A 19706-nucleotide genomic window follows, 5' to 3' on the forward strand; every position below is an offset into this window, starting at 1 on the left:
AACCCCCCTTTCTGGAGGATAGTACAGAAGCTGCATCAGTATTTCTAACCATTCAGGTAGCAGAAGGTGACCTAGCTCACTGCATATGCATACAGAATAGGGTTAAAAGAGGTTAGCAGAAAGCTTACATTTTTCACTTCTATTACCTTAAATTTAGGTCTAAAGTTTAAAACCAGCTTTGAATTATACTGGGGAACTCCAATTTAAATATTTTAATTGCTTTTAAACACAATGCTAAGTGTATCAGTCTTTTCCTGTATGTATAAATGTATATATACATATATATATAAAAAAAATAGAGAAGTCCCTGTTTTTTCACATGAATTTTAGTAGATTGCACATATACATACATGGCCAGTGCGCTCACAACCTCCTCGACTTGCAGATCTGCATTGAGGGATAAAATATGTTGCTTAACTCTCTAGTCATGTTCATTTAATGAACTTTATGTTGCGGTTGCCAATAAGGACATCAAAGGAGCCCAACTTCAGATGCAGAAAATAAGAGCGTGTGGCACAGTTCAACTGCTACCTAAACGGGATCTGAACTGGGAGTGTAGGAACTGGCAGTCCTCTGAATGGTATGATTTCTTACAGCTGGGAGGGCGCACAGGGCACACTACTGCTGTCTGGCACAGGTAGTTACTTTCTCTGGAAAAACAGGGAGGAGCCACTCCATCACCCCCACTAGTTGAATTTGATCCTTCTAAAACTGCTTGCGTAGCCACTTTTGAAATCGAGCCAAGATCAAATTCCCTGATGCCAGTAACATTGTTCACTTTAAGAAACCCTCTTTGAAGTGCTTTCACAGCTCCTCATCTGTACTCTGAAACGGCCGGGATTTATTCAACTGAAACTCAGGTCTTTTACAGAGCCTTGATGGAGGGGAAAAAAAAAGCAACCTGAGGGATGCTGTTGCAGGACCCCAGTGCAGTGTTCCTGGTCCTCAGACTCTAAGCAGCAGCACCTATTTGTGTTAGCTGCATGCGGAAATGTTTTGCTCCTGCTGATGTTTCTCAGGTTAACATGAATAGTTTGAGTAGTTATGCATATTTATCTCAGCCTTGGAAGGCTGAAGTAAAAATTTACAGATCTGTGTTCAAAATCATGCCACCTACCTTTTACTGTAGTGAACAACAAGAATTCAAGACAGGAAAACATGCAAAAGAGAAACAATATATGGGAAATAATATTTTACTTACCTTGGAGGAAAAAATCCTCAAAAAGTGGCCCTTTCCCTTCCTGACCCCTAAAAAAAACCAGCTGAGGAAAAGCCAAATAAAACAGAACATGAACTGTAGAGAGAATGGCAAGCAGTATTTCAAAAAACTGATTTATTTGGTTTGAATTTTTAGAATGTGCTGTGTTAAAATCTGGCAGCTTTAGAAATCAACGCTCTCTTGAGGCATTTTATAGGCTCTACAGAGAGTCCCTGTGCAAACCATGCAGTTCAACCAGCTATATTTTTTTCTTTTGAAAATGGTTTATTCCTTAGCAAGTTTTCCTTCCATATTTGATAGCAAAATCAAGAGAGATTATAAAGATGAAACATTTTTTCTTGATTAATATTATTAGTTTCCATGAGAGTGCAAAAATTTCCCTAGGTTCTTTTCCATTCTCCTACACTTTGAAGAAAAATTTTTACACACAGATACAACGTTGCTAATAAGAAGGTCATTTCAATCTGCTATTCCTTGAGTTTTTTAGCTGGCACTCTATGAAAGAACAATAATGTTCATTTTAAAATCAAGCTGGAAATAGCTGTCAGTAAACACATCCTTAATTGAAGCTTCCTGTTGTGTGACTACCATAAAGTCTTACATAATCCTGTATAGATATTTTTGTATCTTGTGGTTTCTGTCCACTGGGGACTCTGATTTGGGTTTTTTACATCATGAAAGAGAATGGTAATTGTTTCACTTCAAGACAGGCAAAATTAAGATTTCCAGGGAGATGGAAGTAACTATGTGAGGGTTTTTAAAAATGTAGTTACACAGATGGTGAGAAGATTCACATTTACTTAAGTTAAAGGTTATTTTGTCCTAACAGGCATGACAAAACCTGTCTTCATTCCTTTCTATTCAGCTCAGCAAGTACTTCTGTGCTCCAGTAGTTAATCAGTTACCAGATTCCACAGCTTTTGTTTTCACACTGTTTAATTTTTCTTCTTTGACACACAACCTGTGAATGGATTAAATTGCAGACACAGATACAACTTTCAGGTCTGCCTACTCTTTATGATTCGGACTGCTTTTTGCTACCATTGCCACCACCGTTACTCATTCTAAACAGGTAAATTTCTAATAAGTATATAGACAGAAAGTAGTAAGAATGACAAGTACGTTTCCTACCTTACCATGAAGCCAATTCTGAATATGTAAATCTAGGTTTAATTAACTCACTCCATAAAACTGAACAATTTAAAAAGTTAGTCTGGCAAGAATTAGTAACCACACATCTTACTGTAATGGCACTATGCCTTGTCACGATGGTGCTGTTATGAGACAGGCATTATAAAACCACTGTATAAAGGAGCAAACCAATAGGCAATACTTAACTGACCTGCTCAAAATACTAAATCACTGGCAGTGGAGCTTCTGTCTCTCACTCCCGTGCTTAGTTCATTGAACTGTCTCTCAAGTAAATACTCTTTCAGAGAGAGCAGATGATGTTGAGCTGCACACAGAAGGGTCAAAAAGCTGCACTCACAAAAATCCTGTCAACAAGCGCCACAGAGACTGGCAGTACTCAGACACGTTAAGGAGATAGCCATTATACCACTTCAAGCATAAGAGAAATTTTTGCTTAAGGTTATCTTAAATTAATTTTAAAGAAAGACTTTCAAAACTCACCCTTCTGTTTGAATTGTGAAAAGTTCTGTTCTTGATCGGGGTGATAAATATTTACTATTGACTTCCCCTCCAGCTATAAACCTCAAGTGTAAGTAAGAGGAGGAAGCCACTGTGGACCACACTAGAGAATGCCGAGAGGAGATCTGCTGCACCTAAGATATATACAATGTGCAATGGATAACCTAATATGCCTTTCATTTAACTGGCTGGGCAGGTTTCTGCATTCTGGAGAGCATGGAATCATACCAGAATTTGTTGGCATAACAGGCCCGTCAGACCGGTTCTCGGGGCGCCCAGGAACCTGCCCAACCAGTCTGCATCAAAGGCCGGCCCAACATGCTGCAGCTCAGCTCGGCTCAGGGAGGCTTCATACACGGTGAATTATTCATGCCTCTGTCAACTCCCAACATACTACTCAGAGAGAATGATGTAGCCTCCAGCAAAATAATTTACTGAGGGTGGGGGAGTGATACATCCTTGTGAAGTGTAGCAAGATCTTATTGTTATAAATTTTCTTTCATTTTATATGCAGATACACTGGGCTAGAGGTCTTGCCCAGCACAAGTACAAAGAGAAACAGGGAAGAAAATACCTTTTTTCTGTAACACTAACCGTACAAACATTATAATCAAATAACATAAAATATTTAGTGGGACCCGCTAAAAAAAACCCAAATTATGCTCTAATTCAGATTTATTTCCAGTCCTGCTCTAAGTGTTTAAGTATACCTACCATATGTATAGGATTCAGCATAGCTTTGTTACATGTGGGAGATGGGACACAAGGAGCTTGCACATGGAATATCCGCCCTGTGACTTTGGTGGAGCCCTAGGTCAGTGCAAGCTCACCCTGAACTACTGCACAGGGCATTTCAAGGTGTAACAGGTCAGATAACATGGAGTCTATGGAACATGCTTCCATAACTGTGAGGAACTACTTGTGAGGCAACACCCTGTTTCTCTGCAGGATCAGCAGCTGCCCTGTTCCAATAGTACATGGGCTGCAGCAGTGGCTGCGTTGCTTCTTGTTCATGGCTGGGGGACAAGAATACTTCCACATCAGTCCTGCACATAACATAGTTATTCAAGCTCTAGGCTGAGATCAAGATATGCCCTGACAGAAACCTGCATCTGTGTAAACTTATTACTTTTTTTTTTTTTTCAAATACAAATATATACTTTAATTTTCAGATCTCCTGCTGTGATTGTCAGAAATGTTGACTAAAATCAGTAGGAGCTGTAGAAGTTTTAACGCTTCTAGAAATGTGATCATGGGTACATACAATCAGTCTGCTAAACTGACGCTTAGGCAGGTTCCTTTATTTTTTATTTAGGCACCTAAATTTGAACACTCAGTCTTAAAAAAAATTGCTGTACTGAATGTTGTACAGAGGGTCTGAGTAACTGTAGAAGCCTGTGTTTTTTCATAAAATGATCCCACATTGGTATCATTTATCATTTTTTAGATCTTCTTTTCTTACTTACCCATTTTAAGAATAGTTACTAGACAACTAGTAGCTAGAGGTCAGAGCAGGAAGTTACCATCAAATTCAACCAGTGTTGTGCAACATGGGCAGTTTTGTTATCATTGACCAGAATACATAAAAGAAGAATTGCTGATATTTGAATATACTCAGATTATTTTACTACAGGAAAGTAGTAAAAGTGAGTCTTCCTATAAGACTACATCTTATGACAGCCTTGAAAGGAAGGCTTATTTCTGAAGAAGGCAACTGGATTACTAAACTGAGCTGAAATGACAGATGTATGCTGTTTGTGCTTGCAGTCACACTACCTTAGGCTATGATTTCATACAGTTAAGCAGGGCTGGGCTTGGTCAGTACTTGGATAAGAGATTTACAAAAAGTCCGCTGCAGGAAGTGGTTTTGGTGATTCAGTAGGCTATACTGAATAATAGGGCGTCAGTGCCAAATGTGATGGAGACATTGGGTTCTGGATATGCCACAGTCTTGGTGCCACATAAAACTGAAGTTTTTAAAGACTCTAAAGCCCTTTCCACAAGCACTACATCTTGAACTGTTAATCCCCGTCCAATGTGAATGTACTATGTCTGCCTACAATTTGTGTTTATGAGTGTTGCATAATTAGATAAACTACATAACTGATTAACACAGGTAAATTATCACCCAAAATAGCTGTTAGGTTATACAGCATGGAAAAGGTTCTGCTTGCATCGTACACTTAATGAGGGCTGCTGTTCTTCAAAGCTGGTCTACTCCTTCCAGCTGTCAGCTGGTCTCATAAAAAATACTGTCTGAAATTTTACGTCCTGCATCCTGAGCTCACCATGGCAACACCAGGGCTGAGGAAAGAACATTTTGACCATTTTCTAAATGGTTAGAATAAATGCCGGCTTTCTTGATAGCTTTTCTCCGAATTAAACCTGGAGCCCTATAGAGAATGTGATGGTGGGCCTTTAAAAGGCATTGGGCTTGCCATCTAACTGTTTACTGGAGGCTGAAGAGTATAGGGGTAAAACAGGTCCTTACTGTCTCTTCCTTTGACTTGGTAGCTTAAAGAAGAGTTTGAACACCTTTTCTCCTCCCCAGCCTCTTGTTTCCCCAAACCAAAACCACTGTGTACACACCTTACAGATTCAGTAGGGATTTCTCGTCAGTAGGGGCTTCTCATATAGGGTTGCTGACAGATTTGAGACCTTAAATTAGGCTTTTATATTCACATCCACAAGTTACAGAAATTAAATTTTTCATAAGTAAAAAAGCAAAAGTATAGAATGAAAAAGTCATTGTATGTATCAATACATTATTGGATAAACATCACTTGACTGTTGTTCTCAGCCTTGTAACCATGACAGTTCTAAAAATACATGTACCACAAAAATAAATACTGTAGTATCAGACTTGCTTGGAGTTCTCTGAGAGACAGATTGCTTCCTCCTAAAGAAGGTAGTATAATTACTTGAAGTTCTGAATTCTCTCTTATTTCAAATATAATTTGCAATAATGGGATCTTACAGATTAGTGCTCTTTCAAATCAAGCTTATTATTAAATGCTTTTCCAATCGAGAATAAATTATAAGTTGTTTGTCATCTCCAGCTTCGGTCAAAAGTCTCATAATGTTTATCTGTGAACTCTTCCAATTTATACAATGATCACATAAAATCTTCTTCAGGAGAAGAGGCTCAGAGAGGTGCAATTCTGAAAAGTAAGACAATCTAAATGATGCAGGCTTCAACTTGTTCTTATAGTGAAGGTATGCACAAACATTCATGTCTACAAGTATTCATTACAGAGAGTTTACAACATACCTCCCCGTAGCTATCAAAAGCTGCTCAGTACTTTCACAAACAAATTCAGATAGCACACATGCCCCCACCCCCCTATCAGAATTAGGTAATACCTCTCTCCTCTTGTCCGGTTGTGTAGCAGTGTAAGGACAGGGAGACTGTTAGTTCATAAAGGGCATATTGAAAAATAGGTCAAGTCCTATGCTGGATAGGGAAGGGAGGCAGCAACAGTTAATTTCTGACCTAGAGGCTAGATAGAGAAAAATTCCTCCAAGTGAGCCAAAGGATGCAATGTAAAGCATTTTTTGATGCTTTTCTGAGCAAGAACAGGTTTAGAATTTCTTGCAACTACTTTGCTGATGACGACAATTTCTCATATACCCCAGCTGAGACAGCAGGGCTGGGCACTGGCAAGATATCAAAAAAAAAAAAAAAAAAAAAAAAGTTGCAAGAGAACTATCACTACAAGAGTAAGCTTGATATTAAAACTCGGCTATTTTTCTCTGGGAAGAAAAAGCCTTGAAAAATTATTCTTCTTGTGTCAGTCTCTCTCCACATTTCTCAAGACTGTCTTTAACAGTTGATCCAGTTCAGTAATTCAAGAAGGGAAATCAGTTCTGTAAACTTTTGAGCGTAGAGAGGTCTCACTATGGGCTGTAATGCTACAAGAATGTTGTGAGGAAATGTAAGAGAAGAATTAATTCCTAGGAAATTCCAACATTCCCTTCCGCTCTCAGAAAGGAGGAGGGAAAGAAAGGAAATGCAAACAGAAAGTAGCTGAAGCACCTCAGACCATTATACTGGAATGAGATTGCACAAATGGTTGGAACCTCCATTTTTGCCTGTTAGGCAAAGAAGTCCTCCCTACAAATAGTCCTTTCCAGCACTCTTTTATATAGTGAATGGTTATTACTTACTTAAGAAAAGACTGCCACAAAGTATCAACATCCTTTGTCAATGGATGTTCTTGTCTATTGTCTGTATTTGACCAGATTTGAATTATTATTATGAAGTATTGCACTTACCCTTTAACAGACATTTAGTAATACTTTGATTTTTTTGTGGAAATTAATCTTTACAGAACAGTGAATGTTTGCTACAAAGAAAGTTATAAAGCAGGAACCAGAAGTGGCATTGCTGTAACTGGGGGTCTGAATAGTAAATATTTTTCTGTTATTTGTGTTCTTTTTCAGATGATACTGTATTAAGCAATAGTCTTCCTATGTGGAGACAGGGAAGCATGAGATATCAGGGACCTCACAGTTATGTTTTCCCATGCTGAAATTAGATATTTTATTTCTCCATTTTGTCTTCCATGTTTTCAGGTTTTTTAAACATGAGAACTACTTTCCCATCTCATGGTGATTTAGCTTGTATGTACAGCCTTTTCTTCAGTCCTTTGTCAAAGACCTTGGAAAATCCAAGTAAATTATCTACTGCCCATTTATGTGCTGTTTTACTAATGCAACAAATAGTTTTATTAAGGAGCTACAGTTTTCTGTTGCAGGAGGCTTACTGAAATGTTCTTAGCATATTAAGTTTCTCTTTGTGTTTCATATTGCTAAATGTAGCAATAGTTTAAACCAAGTTGTTACTGAAGAAAGACTTACTAAAATTTTCCAAGATTACTCTCTAGGTCTATTTTTTAAAAAAGGGGTATGCATTTGTGGCTTTTTGGTTCTTTGAGTATTAGTGAGCAAATAGATTTTTGGTTTGAAACGTGATGTTAGTGAGAAGATATCTTTCGTTAGAAACTTAAAATGCCACTTTGTTATTAAACAGCTTCAGAATTTAGAACATCAAGAAAAACCCAGCCACTCTTACATTCTGTTGCTTTATTCAGCTGGTTTTTGTTGCACCATTTTCTCTTCCAATACCTAAAGCTTTGTTGGCCTCTCATATTTCTGGTACTTAGAAAAAGCAAGTGCAGGAGAGTATTGGGAAAATACTAGATGGAAGTAAATGTAGGTTCCAACTTTTCAAAAGAAAAGCAGACTTTTGCAAGTAATGTATTTCAGGTAAAATTCTGAACCTCTGAATTTAGAAGGAGCTTTGCTAATGACTTTACTGAAGCCAGATTTTTAATCCTCTTATACTACCTTTCTTGTATGATATAATAATCAAACAATCTTCTGAAAAATTGCAGTTCCAGTATATGTTTCTGGCTTGAGCTGTTAAGGGAGCTGCTTGCGTTTTGAAGCAAGGAGGAAAGATAAACCTGAGCAGATGTTTCCCCTCTGGTACTAGTCAGTACACAGAATGCAGGACCATGCTTTATTGTAACTCAAGAATCCCTGACAGGCCTTGCATGATGGAATCAGCAAATCAAGCCACAGACCCATCAAGCCCCCAGCCTTGACCTTCAGCCTGTCACTTGAAATGTATGTTCAGCACATCATCCAGCAGATCAGTAGCTGGCTGTAATCCAGTGACCATCTACCTCTCGTGAATTTGGTTCTGTGGGAGAAGTCTAGTACCTTCCTATTGCAATAAGCAGGAAAGCATACTGCTTAACAATGCCTCCTGCTCAGATAAACCCATTAAGTGTCAGACTCCCCAGCTGCACTGTAGGGATTTTCCATCATGCCTCTTGTCTGCCAAGTAGCACCATGTGTCAGATATGTCCTTTTGTCTTGAAATGGGGTGAAGTACTGTGTTGCATGTCAGAAAATAGGTATCATAAGAACATTTTTTAATGAAATGCACTTCATCATATTTAGTTCTTTTGCTTCCTTAGGGACAGCTAAAGCTAAATGACAGTAATTTGTCAAGGGCTGTTAATGTATATCTAGAATATATAGAATAAGACCAGTCTTGCTTCATCAGTCTATCTCCAAAATAGCTTCTTAATCCACTTTGCAAACTACCATGTACTGAAATTACGAGGTGCTGTGAGAAGGGATGCTAAATCTGAAGTTAACTGCTGTTGTTTCAAAAGCAGTCACTTCCAGAACAAAAAAGTCACCTATAGAAAACCAGGGGAAACTGGTGTTCATATAGCCCTTATGTCTGATTCCTTAACAATGTTCTGTTTTTCTTATGGATATCCATAATTTGAAAGAAATTGGTTCTTTTCTCATATTCCTTTTATTTACTCTTTGTATGAAGAGAAAAGGACCCCAGACTTTTGAGGGCCTTTTTTTGGTCTTATTTGTCATTGTTTCTTATATTAAATTCAATTTTGTGATCTCTAACAGTCCCCACTTATGTGTCTGAGCAGTTATTTATGTCTTGGCTTAATCACACTGAACTAAATTAATTTCTGTTGCAATTAATGTAACTAACAGGGATATGAATTAGGCCTACTTGTTTCATCTGATCTCCTCTCTCAGTCTTATTTCTTCAGCTTCTGTCATCTATGGTCAGTTTTTTATATTCAGCAACTGCAACGGAGTCATATCTTCATTGCTTAACCTGCTGTCATCCCTCCCAGAACTTTAAAAGGAAAAAACTTTACATTAGTATGGCAGCACTATTGAAATGGGATGAACAGAGGAGCTTGTTTTTACGCCTCATCCAGTATTTCTTCTTTACCCAGTTTAAAATATAGATTATCTACCTTCTGAACAATTCCAGGATGAGGTAGCTTCTGGCAGAGGGAGGGAAAGAGCAGCACGACATGGGAGAAGGTGTGTTAGTGCCTTTCCCCAGCACAGCTTTCTTCAGAGCTTCTGACCACCCTCCTCTAAGACACCCAGCTGGAGCCCTGGCTCTCATGAATGGCAAGGAGGCTGTCGCTCCCCTTCTTGATTTACCCAGCAGCCGAGTTTGCCATTGCCTCCCAATTGTGCCAATAAAAGTGTTTGTGGGTTTTCTTGATGGAGGGCTTCAGTGAAATAATCTGGTTTAAAATTAGTATAGTAGCTTAGCCCATAAACCCTGTATTAGGGTAGCTGAAGTACCGGCAAATCTTGGCAGGGCAGGCAAAAGTGATGTCCCACAGGACTGTTTTTTAAACAGAACCTACGTGTCATTTTTAAACAAAGCCATCAGTGGTAGCATGTCTGAGGGGACACATGCTTAGACCTTTTCAATATATGAAAGGGATCAAACTTTTGGGAAACAAACACATGCACACTAACCAGAATCTTATTTAATATGATATGAATACTGTTCAGGCCTTAATTTCATGAGGAAACTGTATAATGTAACTTACAGCTACAGTGTATTACTGAACTAATTCTTGAAATGACACAATGCATTTTCCTCATTTCCAACTTGTTTATTACTAAAGAGATGGGATCAACTAAAAAAAAAAACAAAAACCAAACACTGAAAAGGTAATTGTGATTTAACAATGTCTTTTGTGTTAGATTTATTTTCCTCCCTCAGGAAAGCTGTATAGCTAAAACATAAACTCTTCACCTGCACAGGAGATTTAAACTTTGAAGTGATTCTTCGTTACATGATGCCGGTCAAGTTTTTCTTGCACTGTGGTTACTGTGCTGTGCATAACACCGCAGTATTTTCAATGCTCTAGTGATCAAAAAAAGAAGTACAACACAGACACAATGTAAGTATTGTTGTTTCCGTAAGTGCTTATGAGCTTCTGAAAATTCCAAGGGATGTGGGAATTTGCCTTAAGGAAATTTGCCTTAAGGAAAGCATATTTTTTCTGGTATTATCATAAGATCCTGACAGAAGGCAGCTGTGTCAGGACTGACGGCTCAGGTCGCCTTTATCCAAGCCTGCACCAGAGGCAAGACAGAATCTAGATGATAACTCATCAGGATTCTGAGTCATTCTGCCTGAAAAAACAGATACTACAGGATTTCACTGTAGAGGGCTTTTTAAATTATTCACTTAGGCTAGACCAAATTCATTTGCAGCCACTTAGGTTGATTTCCATTCCTAATAGGCTAAACTAAGCCAGGAAGTCTAGTTTGAATATGAACTTCAGTGATCAGATAACTTTTTGGATTTGCTCAGTGCAAGCAGTTTAAAATCTCACCTTTCATAAGTGTGTCTGACATAGGAAGACTAGAGAGAAGTAAGCTAAGATGTGAGTTTACAGGGCTGTAGCTACTTTGCCCTAGTCCCTTCTGAACTAACACTTGTAATAAGTGTAAGTGTATCCTAATTCCAGAGTGGACTAACTAGTGAGCTCTGATGGCATTCCCTAGTCCACTTGGCATTGGTTACCTTGTATAGCTGAGACCTAAGTTAATCTATTGAAACCTGCTCATATCCCATGTGTGAGATTCATTTGTATTCTTCCATGGTTAGCACAAAGTGGGCAGAAGTTTCAGCAAGCTTGACCTGGCGCATGTACTCTAAAAGTGGTGCTTGTACAGATAAAGCGTGTAAATGAATTGGGTGCTATGTAATTCAGAGGGACTTTCCTATCATCCCTTGTGCAACTTCTCCCAGTATTCTTTAGGAAATAAATTATACTTCAACAGATGCTTTTTCAAAAGTAAAATAATTGGAACTTGTTCTAGAGTAATAAAAATGGATCTTCTTGTACAGTGTGGAGGCCTTAAGTGTTTCTATTTGCAAATCAGCAACATGGTTTTCTTTTTATGTAAACATCTAGAAATGCAAAATCAGAACATGCTGGTGAAGCCATTCTTTCTTTGGCACAACACTGAGAAAAACAACCCTGATGCACCCTCTAGAATTAACAAACGCACATTTATAAGTAGAAAAAATACCCCCCCTTGACAATCTATTTCTAGCCAGAACTAACTGGGTAACCATCACTGTCCTTAGCGGACACAAACACAGACTCTCCACCTACCTTCTTATAACTGGGCTGACTCATACAGAGTCAGGGCCAGACAGTATGTTCTGTAAAATGGTAGCCAAACGGAACCTAAAAGACAGCAAAGAATACTTGTCCAACAAACCTCTTCTGAATTCACTAAATTAAAATGTGTGAGCTAAATGAAAATCTGAGAGAACACCTTCCGCCACCCCAGGCAATTTAAAGTACATATGGAATAGTAAACAAACAGTGTATATGTAACTCCAGTCATATATTTTTTCTGACACTCCTGTCTGTAGTTCACTCCTGGCTCATATTCAAGCAAATACAGGAATATGATCAGTTCTAAGAACAAATATTAGGGACTCATATTTGACTTACGCTTTAAAAGGCACCAAAACAAAAGCATAGTGTTAAACCACATCTGAGGTATTGATCTAGGCTCTGATACCATTTAAGCAAGCTTTCTCATTATACATTAAGGTACAAAATATTTTACTAATGAAGTGCATAAAATTATTTTCCAGACTGAAATGAATGATCTCAGTGTGAGGGAAGAATTTGTCCTGTTGTGCTTTCTCCTTTCATTGATTTGTTGCTCTTCAGATTTTGTGGTTTAGGATTCTTTAGAGAATTGTCTCTATTTTTTCCATGAGGGCCCACAGAACTAAGGGACAAAATGAGTTCCCCTGTTTTATAAACTGAGCCAGCAAGGATCTTGCTGCCTAAATGCCTGTGCTGGAAGGGATGGGGAGTGCTTGTTGTCCATGCAGACAATTGCTACCTCCCCTGTGCAGCCAGATACCTAGTTGCTCCTCAGTAAAAGGCCAACAAAATAGATGGATAGTGACTATTTTAGCGTGAGAGCAGAGGAGAGAGAGGGGTTATATCTCCTTGAAGGAGCAATCTACTACTTCCACTTTCTTCATTGCAGCAGCAGGGGTTAAACCCTCAGCTCTTAAGTTGTGTCAGCACGTGAGTTACTTTATCCTCTTTTTTTAGGGTGCCAAGATACAGTCCTCCCTACATGTTGAGAAGCCTGGGACAGCCCAGTGTCAGCAATGCTGGTTTCTAAGAATTCTGCACACTTATATACTTACTGCTTGGATGATATCTTTGTTGGTTTTCCAGTCATGTCTGCCTCTTACGTTTTAAACACAAAGAAGTGCAAGGATTAATGCAAGTGGAATGTGCATACTGGAACATGGCCTGTTTGTTACAGGAAACTATTGTCACGCGTTACTGACAATCTGACATAGGCTCGATTGTCTGAATTGCAGTGTAAAACGGGAAACTTACCTTTGAGGAAATATAAACCATTTATCAATGGCTAATCTCCAGGTTGTTTTCTCAATGTCAGTGAGAAACAAAAATTCAGTGACAGAAGTTGTTTTTTTTGTCATAGGTACTCTACCTGGGTCACCAGCAATACCAGGCGGATTCTCTTCAGAAAATATTTTTTTTTCTTTTTTGCATTTTTTGCAATGATAGGGCAGAGGAATAGCACCAAAAAAGACATTCTGGTATGAATAAATTTCATGGCACAATAGGGTTGATTTCAAGTGGTACTGGAAATGGTTTAAAAACTGAAAACAACCACTCTGGTTTTACTTCCTTTTTGGAAGTTTCTAGGCCATGTTTGGCCCATTTCCGGGCTGTGAAAAAAAGTGAAAGCTCAAGCGTGCCCTGGCTCCCCACCACATTGTTGGCTTAAAAACTAGGCAGGATCCAGCCCAGCCTTTGTAATTTAGATCAAAATACCCCTTTTAACATAAAAACGAGTTTATTTGGGCGACAGAAGTTACTGCATTGAATTGCCTTGCAAAGTTTCTTTTAAGGGACACCAGAATTACTGAGAATTCAAATAATATTTAGCTTCAGTAAAACGGTGGGAGTTTCTGTCTGCCACAGGCATGACATAAGGATTATACTGAGCCCTTGGGGGTGAGGGATATCAGGAGTGATCAAGGGCAGGAAAGCTGGACAGGGTGCTACCTTTTGTTTTGCTTCAGGCTGATGACAGCCCTATTGCATTGCTGCTTGGAGGCTTGGCATCCTTTCTTTTTCATCTGGCCTAATGAAATAGCCCACCTCTTCTTCTGGATGCATATGTATGTGTTGTAGGAACAGAGGGAGCATAGACAGTGCTGAAAATCCCACTGGGGATCACAGAGTACACTCCAAAGCACTTGGCTGATGAATTGCAGCCTGTAGAGGAGCACCGTGTATGTAGCTGTTGACAAGTGTTGTTGAGTCCAGGGTTGGAGAAGGCAGCAGCTGACACCAGTGGTAGTATTCAGGGTGTGTGAGTAGGAAGGCAGGCATGGAAACAAAAAGGATGGCAGCTAATGTAGCAACTGAAGTACTGAAGTGAGGTGCAGGAAGGGGAAAGGAATTGGGACAAGAACACAGACAATTGGATTTGAGTTTGAAAGTTTTCTTGTGAAAGTAAATGCTTGCTGCACCTAAATATACTCACTCTCAGGGGCATTTATACTTTTATGCAACTGCTTATGAAGCAGTTCACCGGTACTGGTCAGAAGCAACCTGCAGATTAATTTTCTAAAGAGAAATTAATCTTGTTTCTGTGTAGGAAGTGATTAGCACCTTTGCTAAGCATGTTGCAATCCTCAGAGAAACCAGATCATTCCAACATCTGAAAAACAGTAAGATGAATGTTTCCAATCATCAGCGTTTTCAGCAGTATCAATCAAGCAGCATGCTTAAGAAATCAGGAAAACATCTTTATCCAAGCAACTTTTTCCCCATTTCTGTTCTGGTTCAGATTTTCCTCTGATTCAGCTCCAGAATAATCACCTTATGGCAATTGTTAGGAAGGTTGGAAAAGTTAAACCAGGGTGAATATGGCCCTTTTGTTTGTGCTATCTGTACTTTTTGTACTCTAAAGCTCAGGGTGACACTTGATATTGTACTTAGTCAAAGCCTTTCAAGCAGTGCTCTCTGTATCAGATTAATGATGCTCTGAGTTACACAGGCAGCAAATCAACCAAATCAATACACATACAATAGTTCAGGTGGCTTTTTGTCAAAAGAATGAAGGACTTGCTATGACAACAACACCGGAAAGATAGAAATATGTGGGCAGATGGCAGTAGGGCCTCGTCTGGACAAGTGAACAGCCTGAACTAGTGTCATCTCACCTGGCGTATGACCCAAGAGAATTTGGCTTTGAGTTCATTCCTCCCTTTTGCATGGCCCTTTGTTCATTGTCTTTCAGCAGTGACTGATGTTTGAAATCCATATGTTATTGCTGGGTACAGAGCTCTAGCACCAGAGGAAAGCAACCTGAGCTTTTGAGACACTTCAAAAGCAAAAGGACATAATATCTATCTTGGGATGACCATTTAGGCTGGTCTTTTTGTAAAGTCTCGCCCCTGAGAACATGGCAGTTGCCTTATTTTGAGCAGCCATTACCTTGTCTTTATTTTGAGGGGCCACCCATCTCAGCTGAGACTGCTGCACTTCCATCAGGGAGGCTAGCCATGTCAATACCTAAATACAAATTGATGTGTGAAATAATTTTCAAAAAAATCCTGATGCTAGGAGAAAAAAAGAGATAAAGCTACCCATAGGTATGTGAATGAGTCAGAACAGGAGGAAGGACTCTGTTGGTAGCCTGAAGAGTTTGCCTCTGCAGGGTCAGACTACAAACCTTCCAAAGAAATTCCAATGACATTGTTACAAATGCTAAATTATTTTTTCTGTTTCTTTTCTTATTTATTTATATTAGGGTAGGGTATGCAGGAAGATCAAAAGACATATAAGCACCATGAAAGAAAGCTAGGAAAATATACTAGTGCGGGGAACTTAGCAGAAGACTACCAGGTGTGTGACCTCAAGGAGGCTGAGCTGACTTTTGGCCGTGTCTGAGATTTCAGGGTTAAATCAAGTGAGTTACTTGCACTGGTCACTTAGAAAGGGAGATACACAACAAGTGGAATTTTATTTCTGTGCTTCTTGTCCCCCTGTAACCGGAAGACAGCTAATAGCAGGAATGCTCTCCCCTCAGATCCCTGTGGGAGGAGATGACTGCTTAAGGCAGAGCATGCATGAGGAGACACTGGCTTCCTATTCTGTAGTACTTTCCCTGATGTGTTACACAGCATGACAAATAGAACAACACTTCCATGATGTTTATATGTTTTATAATACATGCTAGCAGTAGAATCAAGGCCGAGTGCCACGATAGTTAATTAATTCCACTTTCCTGAATTACCCATAAGGTTTAAGTTATGTATGGCAATTATCTCCTTTAAACTGCTAAGCGTGCAGAAAGTGGTTATTGCCTGCTGTCTTTCTACCTGCGCTGTGGCAGAGGCAATGAACCTTGCTGTGTGTTTCCTTGTGCAGTGACACAGAAGTGCCGTGTGCCTTCCTGCTGCTGTTAGAGCCATGACGAGCCGTGCCAGCGGCCCTGCGGTTGCTGGGCTGCGTGTGTGCACCCAGCTGCCAGCAACTCATTGCCTGAGGAGTTCCCATTCCAGGAGATGATGCAGAAAAGGGTAACGCACCAGTGTATCATCATCATCATCATGGCTGTTATATGGAGGAAAAGAAAAGATGGAGAGATGAAGTGGCAGGCCCAAGGTTGCCCTGAGGATCTGGAGTCACTGTAGTGAACTGAATCCCCCACTTAACCTACATATTCATCCCAGGACTACCCACAGAGAAGCATGTTAATTCAAACAAATGTTACAGATTTCTTTTACAGTTTAATTTCCTCGTGCTTCTAAAACAATGCCAGTCTCTAGCCATGCTTGCTCCATGTAACTTCAAGGGCTCTGGCAACTTTCGCAAACAAGGAAAACCACAATCAAAGGACAAAACATGCTACTCCTTGCTTGGACTTCTAGGCTTTTGGGTTTTTTGCTGAAGGTGCCTAGTTGCTTTTTAATTATCTTAATCTGATTAGCCTTCACTGGACCTGTTGTATGATAATGAACCTAAACTTAAACCTAAAAATCTGAGGCTGCTGTGTGACTCTCTAGGGTGATATAGTACCTCTCAATCTGCTTGCAGGACAAATTGCAGGGCCTCTGTACCGAGGCCTGTGGATTTAAGTGGTTATGGGTGTTTATGCCAACAAATTACCAGATGTCCTGCGGTGGGTCCTACAGCCCTGACAGAGCTCCCTAAGCTACATGTGCAGTCTTCACAGCATGGGGCCAATGTACTTGAATCTGCTTTGCGCTGCACAGTTTGCTTCAGTGGCTTTCCTGGGCTTCCTGGCATGCTTTGAGATACTGCTCTCTGGCAGTTTACAGGATAAAGATGATGTATCTGATCCATATTTAATAGCTAGACCACCATCCATCCCAGCAATCCATAGTGAGTAGGCAAGACCAGAGGACAGTATACAAATAGATGATGAATTTCAGCTCGTTCCCAGAGAGCCAGCCAGGAAGGAAGGGGTATTTTCCAGATCACAACTTTCCCTGCTGTTCTGGGGACCCACGGCAAAGTGGAGTGGTAGGAATCCAGCTCAAACCTTATAAAACTAGGTTCCCTGGAGAGGGATGTTGCTATAAAAATGCCCACTCTTAGCCTGCTAGGAAAATAAAATAGTTAATGGCGAAAAATTAGGGTGTTTTTACAATTGTATTTAAAACCCTAGGGGAGCCTGTAATGGGCTAAATGGACTACTTAGAGAAAAGCCCTCATGTTTTCCTCTTTTTTGTGTGTGTTTTAATTTACTGTGTGTAGCTGCCATTATGCATAAACCAAAACTTACGACTCTGTTACAACAGGAGAAAAGAACACTTTATTGTCTGCTGTTGGCAGATCACCCAAAGTCCCCTCCCAACTTAACAAGCATTAAGCTTCAATAAGACACAAGACACTTCAGAAAAAAACATCGCCACAAGGCTAATGATGACAACAGCTGCCAGCAAACTTTCCATTGCAAGCAAGTAAAGACTTGAAACAAATTTTAGCTCAAGTTTTGTTTTAGTAGCATCAGTGACATGTCTGTGCCGGCAAAGGCTCAAATTGCATTCCTTAACACTAGGACTGTAGACCTATCTCCTGGAGTCATTACATTGCAACAGCCTGGTAGTCATGAGTAGAGTTGTGAAGACTTTAACGAATCTGACCTTTTTCTTCTTTTAAGAAGAGTTATTTACGCCCTAAAAGACCAGTGAGGCAAGTCACTGGAGTCTCATACAGATGAGAATTTCTGTATGCCAGAAAAAGTTAAGGTGCCTTTTATGTTTGGAGGAGGGCATAAGAAAGACGTTGTGACTCTCCACAAAGCTGGAGGACTTTGTAATTCTGTTTACTTTTCTGATATTCTCTTCTTAGCAAGTCATTAAAAAGCCAGTCTACATCAGTGACCTTACCTACACGAATAAGGACTCTTACAGTATGGGTAGATGAGGTCTGACCTCTAACTTTTCCCTTCATTTTTCCAATCTACAGTGCAGTGCCAATTTTACTTGTACACCTCTCCCAGCTGGGTAGATCATGAAGTTGCTCTATATGAAGTTGTTCTATACAGAAAGCCTTGAAGATAATTAGATTAAAACAACCTCAAGCCCTTGGTAACAGTAAAATATCTGAACAATATAACTGCAAGATGGTACAACACAGATTGTGAGTACTGATTGGGAGGAAGAGGAGTTCACATTGTCTCTCTGTTGATGCACTCTCCCTTCTCAGAACAAGTGTTGCCATTTTGCTCAGCATCTTCAAGAAATGCAAAGATATAATGGACAAAAGCAGGCTGGAAAGCCCTTCTGATATCCTGCCTATCTTTTCCATGTTATGAAAAGTATGATCTGAGAATGGGGACTTGCAGAGGTAGAATTAGCCATTGGGTAAAAATGGAACTTGTTTAACAAATCTGCTCCGTGTGCCACAATCAGGAATGTTTACATGTCCATTTTCTGATGGAACTACTTTTTTACTATGTGTAACTTAAGACAGAGATTGCATTTGCTCTAAGAAGAATCAGGAAATTCTGGGCCAGATAGGCTGCATCTCCCTTACTTGGTGGAGCACAAGCCAGAAAGCTGCCTGAAACTAAATTTACTTTCTCATCTGTGTGTTTGCATTTCTGGCTCTAAAGTGCAGTTCAGCAGCCTTCATATCCTGTAGCGTCTTGCTGCAGACACCAGCCTTTTTAGAAGGCTCCTAGGCTGACTTGTCTGCATGATATTGACTATGTAATTTTGCTGCATGGTGATAAAAGCATAATTTGACATGTTAACACAGCCTATGGGTTGGCACATGCTTGCATCTGGGCTAAGGAATTGTGTGGCTCCAAATCTACTTGTTTGAAGCTCCTGCGTTTTGGGTGTCAATATTCAAATTATTTGGACCTGAAATGAATTTGAGCTTAAGCATGTGCTGGGACCCAAGCTTTGAAATGCAGTCCAGAATTAACTATAGTGGTGTCCATACCCATGAAGACTGTAGTGCAAAGTCTTGTTACTGAAGCCACTTAGGGGCATCATGATGTGACCTACTTTTGTTTATTTATGGTGTCACCACTAAAATATGGGGATAATATAGCTTGGCTTTTATATCCTATACTGAATTTGTACTACCTGAGGTTAGAAAAACAGCTTTTGAAGAAAACTTAAACCAAGAATATTTGTTATTAAGCCATTAAGTGGTCATAGCTGCCAAGCCCCATGTTACTATATTTCAGACCGTAAATGTACTATACCATTTGCAGCTGGTCAGTAAACAGAACATTATTTAAGTAATTGGCAGATCCACCAAGTAAGGCACGCACTTACCCTACAAAAATACAGATCTTCTAAGGGGATTCTACAAAGATGTTTTATATTTGTGGTCCTATCATCAACATACAAAGAATAGGACAGACAAAAAGTGCATGTCATGAAGGGGCTTAC

This window comes from Athene noctua, chromosome 2 (assembly GCF_965140245.1).
Source record: "Athene noctua chromosome 2, bAthNoc1.hap1.1, whole genome shotgun sequence".
Taxonomy (NCBI): domain Eukaryota; kingdom Metazoa; phylum Chordata; class Aves; order Strigiformes; family Strigidae; genus Athene; species Athene noctua.